The sequence below is a fragment of the Halyomorpha halys genome, unplaced genomic scaffold, assembly GCF_000696795.3.
Source record: "Halyomorpha halys isolate HHAL.00 unplaced genomic scaffold, Hhal_1.1 Scaffold1841.1, whole genome shotgun sequence".
Taxonomy (NCBI): Eukaryota; Metazoa; Arthropoda; class Insecta; order Hemiptera; family Pentatomidae; genus Halyomorpha; species Halyomorpha halys.
In genome coordinates, this window is record NW_027109301.1 from 155058 (window position 1) to 161495 (window position 6438).

At 32.6% G+C, this 6438-nt stretch overlaps 1 protein-coding gene across 1 annotated transcript in view; it reads left to right on the forward strand.

Moving 5' to 3' along the window:
- Nucleotides 1-6438, forward strand: part of LOC106690721 (sodium/hydrogen exchanger 9B2) — a 141870-nt gene that overhangs the window by 120808 nt on the left and 14624 nt on the right. The window lies entirely within an intron of this gene.

Below are 6438 nucleotides of genomic sequence, written 5' to 3' on the forward strand. Positions count from 1 at the left end.
GTACAAAGGCTTTTGCAATAAGACACCTGAACGCAGCTTTCAGCAGAGCCGCCGGTCGGACTGACAGAAGCAAGGTAAGCAGTCTCATCCAACATCTGCAAGGCACGTTCGACCCGGCAACAGACAGATGTTCAATGACTTTTCAACATCAAAAGATCCCATATCGAATTTTCTTAGAAGGAGCCCTTCTATATTCTATTCTTCTTAGAATAGTCCCTTCCTATTCTTCTCCTGGGGCCAAGAAATAGCTCTCTCCTCAGACAAAGAAATGGCTGTAGAAAAATCCAAAAATGTGGAGGGAAGAAAACGGGGAAGATAGACTGGGGACGAAGAGATCCTTTAGTTGCAAAGTTACGAGTTCTACCAGAAGATTAACATGGCATCAGTTGAGCAGAGCGAAAGGGCTGCCTATAGCTCAGGTGGTTAAGCCGCAGGTCTTTACCACCTGAGAACTTCGGTGGAGCCAGTTTGAATTCGACCTGGGAAGTCGACTATTTTCAGTTCAGAAGCGACCCCACGTAATAAAAACTTAACCCCCTACAGGTTAGAACAGGTTGGTTAGCTCCAGATAACTCCCCCTTATATTAAAATGACTAGAAAGAGGGACAAAATAAAAAGTTGAGCAGAGTCTAGCTAGAGACGGGCACTGGGTAGATGATCAGAGAGAGTGTGGTAGTTTGGTAGATAACAATGGTACTTCAGTATTGTCAATTCAATTGCATATATAAATCAACATTAATCAATAACGTACCTATTTTTATTCAAGTGCTCTCTTAGGAATAAAAATGTACATATTTGTAAATATCCGAAATAAATCTAATGTTATCTTTAGGCCTAACTTAATTTGGAGGTTTAAATACCATGCATGCCACCTATAAGTTGGTGAACTTCAATAACACTAATCATACCATGGTAGTAGGTCTGTGGTATATAACCTTTGAATTAGACAAATACAAAATACATTTTTAAGAACAGTAGGTCGGTTCCCATAAGGAACTGATAGAAATATATAGTTCAACTATAGATGTATATAATAAATGCGAATTCTTATTTTTTTTTTTTCTGGCCCCCTTTCTGGACATTTCTGACCTGTCTAGCAAACTTATTCTAACCATTGTGAAGGGTCAAGACAACCCCTTAAACCGGATACAAATCGGGGCTGCTGCAATAATGAGTTAGTAAAAGTTTGACACCTGAACTTCCTCAGCTACGGACAGGGAGGAATTACTAGGGCGAACTCTAGAAAAGCAAAATCGTATAAGTATTGTCTACAATATATTTAATAACTAATCAACATCCCAGTTTTTGAAAGAAAAAAAATATGCTATGATGAGCGCATTACACAACTTTCATTTACCACCTAACTTAGAGTAAATAATAATTTCTCTTCAAGAAAGTCTAATATAAGTTATGTAATTTTTTTTCTTTACTAATATGTCCAGTAATTAATATGAAAACAAAATACTATATTTCTAAATCATATGGATAATCACTCGATTATTGTTTAATCAATAAAAAAACAGGAAGAAATTAGTTTCACTTTCACTAGTCATATTGGGTCCGAAAGAAGTATTTTACGCAGAAACACCTTTTTGTTAAATTTTATACTTAAAACGTTTTTAGAAGGAGTCCTTCTTTTATTTATAAATTCAATTTATTTATGTGTTTTTCGTCACTCTCTATTTGTTAAATGTTTTACATTATTGAAATAAATAATAAAATAAACTGCAAAAAAGTTATAAAAATAAAAAGATATTGCTCGTAACAATAACTGATACAATTTTTTTTTTCTTTAATTCCTAATTGTTTATTATAACAGAGCTGAAAAGAGCCCGTTCTAGATCTCAGAAATTTACCTATTTAATACATGCTCCCGTACGTAAACTCCGTCTTTGTAATAATAACAAGCATTTTTTTCGAAATGACTCGATGTTGGTAAAATTTGCTATGAAATAAATAATATTGGTTATTAAAAAATAAAGATGATTAATACTAAACATATTTTTTTATTATAAGAATGATTTATATAACGAAAATGTAACTGAATTCTCTGTGAAGAGTTTTGCAGACGGAAGCAGCCTAGTATTGTCAAACTTTGCGCTCAATATCCTCTGTAGATAAAGTGACCACAACGTCCGCGGTGTTCTCATCACGCCGTGGCCTTCTGTTTCAGGATGCTATGGAAATTTTTTGATAACGACAAGAAGATTATTACTTACACTGTATGTTTTTTTTATTTTGAGGCTCCAAGCTTCGGCGTTGATATAGTACACAATCAAGATATTTGCTTTAATAACTAAGTAGAAGATTATTGATTGACCGTATGTAAAGATGAAAGGAATATGGTCCGGGTGCGGTCAAAAAAACTCAAATAGTAGAATTACACTATTTTAATGAGCCAACGTTTCGCCCCACGTTGCAGGGCTTCTTCAGGGCTATTTTGACGGCAGTCAAAACAAAAATCTCTTTGAATTAGACAAATACAAAATACATTTTTAAGAACAGTAGTTCGGTTCCCATAAGGAACTGATAGAAATATATAGTTCAACTATAGATGTATATAATAAATGCGGATTCTTATTTTTTTTTTTTTTTTGAATTTTTGTTTTGACTGCCGTCAATATAGCCCTGAAGAAGCCCTGCAACGTGGGGCGAAACATTGGCTCATTAAAATAGTATAATTCTACTATTTGAGTTTTTTTGACCGCACCCAGACCATGTTTCATCATTTAATAACTAAGATTCGAATACTTCGAAATATTTAGATTTAAAATAAAATCATTGAATATTTGGGTTTAAAAAACCCGGGGACGATCAGTTCAATGTCTAAAAATAAATACAAGTTTAATTTAAATTAATTTATCAAATAAATATATAAACGTTTAATCTAAAATTAGTTTTATTCGGGCAAAATCAGGGGAGGTGATATTAGAACTCGTTTAAGCCATGCAACGAACAAGCTAGCTACATAAACTACCTGGGATGGGCAATACAAATTTGTATTAGAGGTAGTCTTTATCTATCCCTCTCGTGATGGAAACGAAAACGGTACAAAGATATTAAATAACGGATATTATTATACTGTTTTAGACTTATTTTTCTTCCTAATTAACTAGAGATATTAAACAATCGATAAAATTATATTTCAGATTTATCTGATTTAATTCGTGTTTTATCCATCGTCCTTCGCATTTGTTTGATTGACGCACATTTCGTCAAAAAACTTTTTAAAAAATATTGTTCACGTTTTTTTACCGATTTAGACGTTCAGGACGTGCTGGATTGGAAAATTATCGATATAAAATCGGTTAAAAATTTGATTCCCTTTGAAAATGATTTGTCGAAAATATCTCTTCTCATTGGAAATTCTAGAATTAACTGCGCTATGGTAGAACTGGAGTGCGATGGAAAAATAAGTATTTACTCTGAACGGAACTATAGTTTTTAAATATAGAATCTGAGTGCCTTGTGACTTTAGATAGGGGTTCTGGAGGATATAGTTGTAAGACAACTAATGATTTTTTTTTTTTCATACCCTCCTGTAAAGATTTTAGTGGGTATTTGGTACGTACATATAGGAGGTATGCTATATGTATAGCTTGGTGTGAAGGATACCTTGGATTGGCTTTTGGCATTATAAGGTTAGGTGAGGGGTCCAATGAAGGTTGTAACTTGGTTGTCTTACGCTAGTGGATTATTGGAACGGGGAGGGGCCGTTCCGCTGGACAATTAATGATTATATATAATCTGATCTAAAAATAACATGTTACTACCAAATGAACTGTGAAGTAGTACGTTATTTTATAATTGTACGTTATTTTCCGTTATTGCTAAAAGATAATCTATTTTTAGGCCATGAAATTTAAATTTAATGTAAGCTAATTCAGAATTGTTTATGATTCTTATGTATTACCCATCTCACTGGTCTTTATAGAAGCGAGACGCAGCTTTTTACACTAAGGGATGAAAAGCGCCCTAAGTTCTTAGAAAATGAATTTAAATAAAATATTCGAACCAAAAAAGGATGAATTAAAGGGAGAATTTTGAAGGCTACGCTACGTTGGATTGAGGGAACTTCACCCGGTAAATATAATTCAGGTTATTGCATTGCGGCGAATAAAATGGGCATTTAAGGTTGTGGGACTCCCTAAAATGTCAATACTTAACCGACGGGGCAATGTCCGAGGGGTAGATGGGAGGATTGCTTTAAAACGAATTTAGTTGATTTGGGATTCACTTAGCCTTTGTTATTATAATTATTTTTATAATTGTTGATAGTAAGATTGTAAATAAAGCTGCTAATGAATAGATTGATCTTTAACATAACAGGTTGCCCAAAATATTGAAGATTTAATTAAATAAAGAATATTAATGCTAAATGGATCTCATTTATTATAATCTCTAATCTGTTGTTTAAATTGGGCTGAATGATAGAGATGTTGGATCGTAGAAGCCACGTACTGTCACTGCAGTAGGATTTGGAATCATTTGTCCACTTCCGCTATCTGCTGTCACGGTAGCAATCTCAGAAAACTTTCCTCTTTATACCATGAATATTTTACGTAAATATATTCCTGTTCAAGATAAAATTTTATTTTTACTTAATTTTAATTCACCTTGTCTTGTTCATTTACTTATTTTGCTGTTATTTAATGTATTTATCTATTTATTTTCATTTGTGCTGTACAGATATTATTTTATCTCTTTCTCTAAGTAGAACTTATAACCATTTTCGGCTATAACGCGCTTCTCGGCCTCGGTCCATTCTATTCTTCATAACAATCAGTTTCCCGGTTATAACTGTTTGAATTTTTTAATTTTCCTACGCTTACAACTTCCCAAACATTATTTGAGACAGATTGTTCAAAAGTTTTAAACACATTATCGGTAGGAAAAGACAGTCTAATTAATTCCAGTAATGTAATTCAGAGGAATTTTCCGTTGTTTCGATAGATGTTTCCACGCATTGAATGCTTGTTGTAGTTATATCCGTGTCTATTTTTTCCTTGCTTTGTATTCTACAAAACGGTTGACGAAAATATGTTTCTATTTTCGAATCGCACATCCAAACCAAGGGAAAAAAAAATCTGAATATTCAGAAAATCTACTCATAAATTCACTCTTAAAAATGTTTGCACACTTTTGCATGGCAACCATTAAAATAGCTAATTAACTTTAAAAAAACATTTTATACTGAATTACTATCCAATTATTAATTTTAAGATCTTGTTTCGTAAATATAAATTCTATAAATAAAGCGAATTAGATCCTAAAAAGCGCTAATATGTTACACGTTATTGATGATTTTCAAAGGTTATTTATTGACGGTGTGTGATATATAAAAGGAAGATTGTCCGGGTGGGCTCAAGAGAACTCAAATAGTAATTAAAGGGCTTCCTGGATGGAAACAAGCACGAGAATGAAGTCCATTTACCACAAAAATCTGTCAATCATAAAGTGGATCAAAATTATATCTCTCTAACTTACTGACACCTATCTTAAGCCTTAATAAAGTTCAATAATTTTTCTTTTTTATATCTAATATTTAAATTTATTATCTGTATTTTATATTTATCATGTACATCCATCTTTTACTTATATTTATTCCTTTATAATAAATGTGTTTAGATAAAAGGAAGATAGTCCGGGTGCAGTCGGAAGAACTCAAATAGTAACTAAGCTATTTATTACTATTTGAGTTCTTCCAACCGCACCTGGGATATCTTCATTTTTTGATTTGTTCATATTTCATATTTATATTTTTTTCTTTCTATTTTCAAGTGATTACTTTTAAAAAAAAAATTTAACGTTATTTCGTCCCTTCTGTTCTATTTCCTTTGAAGCCATTTTCTTTTTCTTATTATTTTTTTTTTCGTGGGCATCAGTTTATGATACTTTCTGGGTTTTTTTTTCTGGTGTAGTTAGCAGCCTAGGTACTTCAACCCTTTAACTTTTTATTAATTTTGGGTGAATAAAATATTCTTCTCCTCGACGTTTCAGAGCGTCCGTCCATCTTTAGATATTTACTATTTTATCATTTTAGTTCACTCTTTTGTTTTTTCCTTTCATAATTTGTTTTTTACATCAACATTCTTAAACTGGACACTAAACAAATAATTTAAGAATATTGTCGCCTAACTCACGGTTATCTTATGTCTCGCGATTCTCCGCCTGTATGCCAAACTTGCGAAACAGGACTTACTGTTAAGCACATTTTGACTGAATGCCGAGCATATAACTCCCTCAAATCATTATATGATATACTAGCGGATCTCCATTCCATTTTGTAGGATAACAAACAAACCCTAGATAAACTTTTTGAGTTTCTCCATCATTCCAAGCTCTACCATACATTTAATCAAATTTTACCACTGATCCCATGTTGTAATAGTTGTACATTTCAATATAATCGTAGCCACGAATCCCCCTAAAATGATT